The following is a 2802-nucleotide window of genomic DNA, read 5'->3' as shown; positions in this document are numbered from 1 at the left end:
ATCTCAAAAATAAAATGATTAGGAGGGTAAATCGCTGTGAAAAGCGAGGAAATTTTACACGTATAAGCTGGGCTGTTACGATAAGTAGGGCCCAATGACGTCACGCGGCTATTTTACATTTCTTAATATCTCTGAAAGTAATAATTTTTTTTACATCGGATTTTCACCAAATCATTCCATATAGCCATAGTTACAATAATTTAACATTTAAAAATAATTTAAATAATTTTTTTTTTTGTGTTGTGTGCTCCTTTAATAGTTATTCATTTATTTAAATTAGTTAAGACAGCAGTTTCTGGCTTCTACTACTACAGCTTTTCGCTTAATTAAATTTTTTTATTCTTTCTCTTGCTGGTGGCCTTAGACACATAGTATCGACTATCGATACAGTGATTACGAATTGTTTAGTTTAACTACATAATTTTAATAATAACATGGTAATAATATAGGTATATACAAATATAATATATGAATGTTTAATTTTATGAGCTATTCAATTTAATGATCGGTGGTACATATTGCATATGTATTCCAAAAAAATGTAATTAAATAAACAATAATTTTTCCTAAAATATATTACACGGGCTGAATTAGCACAATTGAAAATGCCCAGTAAATACCAATGTTTGTAGGTCTTAGATGTTAAATTTAAATTTTTATTCTATACATTCTTATGGATCCAACTGAGTCTTGATAACAACTATAAACTGATTTATATTTAAGTTTATAATTATGTTATAATCAAAAATATAAAATGTGTAGTACTTAAATCTAGAGAATTATCGATGCTAAAAATGTGTGTATAAAATGTAAATATTAATAATATTTTATTTTAAATATTTTGCTCAAACTTAAAGTGGCATCAGCGTATATATTTGCAAAATCAGTTTATTTTTGAATTTCATAATATATTACATTTTAGTTTATCGCAACTCCACATTATCTTGAAGTATAGGTATCAATATATGATATATTGAGCACCACAGATATATTTATAGTATTTTATAGATAGTATTTTTATATATCTGTGTTGAGCACTCAGTCAATTACAGTAATATTTGAAACGCGGTTAAAGATATAATACCTTGACAAGGTATAATAATTATATACCGAATATATATGTTGTATTTTAATATAATTATAATACAATAAAAACAGTGATCTGAACAAATCAAAAATTTGATAAGAGCAATAGGGTATAAGGGTATGTTAATGAAAAATATTTAAATTACAACAAAAATACTTAATAATATCACTTTCATTGCATTAATTCCAAAATACTATTAAGATGCTCATATAAATCTGAGAATAAACTATAAGCTACAAATAAATTTTAGAGTTTGAATTAGAAGCCGTATTCACATGGTTTATTGTTTGGTTGGCTTTAGACTAAGTTGTATCTAAGATTAGTATATTATATTCATGTATGCATTTTTAATAACGTTGTATAAGAAACCGAACAACGTTTTCTGCTGAATAGTTGATGTTGAATCTTGATTGTACGAAGATGAAATAGCGGCGTCTTGAGACTTTAGGCTGTGCGGTCGGGTAGCTCAGTGGTAGAGTAACCGTCCGGCAAGCAAGAGACCTTAGTTCGATTCCTGGTCCGGTAGACAAGATTTTCAATATTATTTCCCCGGTAGAAGTTAACATATTAATATATTTTCATATCTTCATTGATTATAAACGGTATTCGAAATAAAAGTCCCCAGACTACAATATTATTCACAACCACATGCAAATGGTTGAATAAATGTTTTTTAAACGTTAATTAGTATCTATAATTACCACATTATTAATATTTAATTACAGATACATACATGGTATATTATATTATTCAAAAAAATTATAGCTTAAAATTTTAATAAAATTATTTATAATATTCTGTATGTTAATTTTTTGAATGATATAAAATATTGTTGATTTTTCGAAAATTATAATATAATACAATATACCTATTTGTATTTAAATATTAATAATGTGGTAATTATAAATATTAATTAACGTTTAAAAAATATTTGTTCAACCATTTGTATGTGGTTGTGACTTGTAAGTATTGAGTAATATTGTATAGTCTGCGGATTTTTTTATTCCGCAATTCATTATAAATACCTACTATAGTTTTTATAATCAATGATTTTGTATAACTGTAATGCCTGCGTTAAATTAAGTATGCAATGATGAATTATTGTATGCGCAGTGCCGCAACTACCGGGTGTGCAAGTTGTGCATTGCACATCGGCCCCCGGGCCCCCATTCCGATATAGGCCCCCAAATCGATGTGTTAAAATTTATAATTGTAAAGCCGTATTTGTGGAAAATTGAAGTAAAAAACAATTTGATAAAACTATTGTATCAGGACTGAAGACCATACAGATTTGGATTTTTATATAATTGATACCTATGGATTTATCAACAAGTTTTGTTGATGTTCTAGCTGCTTGTCTTATATTTCTAACCATTCCTGTTACTGTATCATCTGCAGAAAGAAGTTTCTCTAAACTCAAATTGATCAAAATTTTTTTGCGCAATTCCATAAGTCAAGAACGTCTCAGTGGTATTTTCATTCTGAATATATAGAAAGGAGAAAAACTTCCGAAATCGATGTAGAGAAAATCATTGACAACTTTGCAAACGCAAAAGCGAGGAAAAAACAATTTTGTTAGATTATTTAAAAATGAGTTGAAGTTATACCATAATGTAATTTTTAAAATAATTATACAACTATTACAATTACACAATTAAATAATTTAATTTTAATTTTTTGATTAGCTATTTATACTAATATAATAATTAATTTAA

Source organism: Acyrthosiphon pisum, chromosome A2 (assembly GCF_005508785.2).
Source record: "Acyrthosiphon pisum isolate AL4f chromosome A2, pea_aphid_22Mar2018_4r6ur, whole genome shotgun sequence".
Taxonomy (NCBI): domain Eukaryota; kingdom Metazoa; phylum Arthropoda; class Insecta; order Hemiptera; family Aphididae; genus Acyrthosiphon; species Acyrthosiphon pisum.
This window is presented reverse-complemented; position numbering follows the sequence as displayed.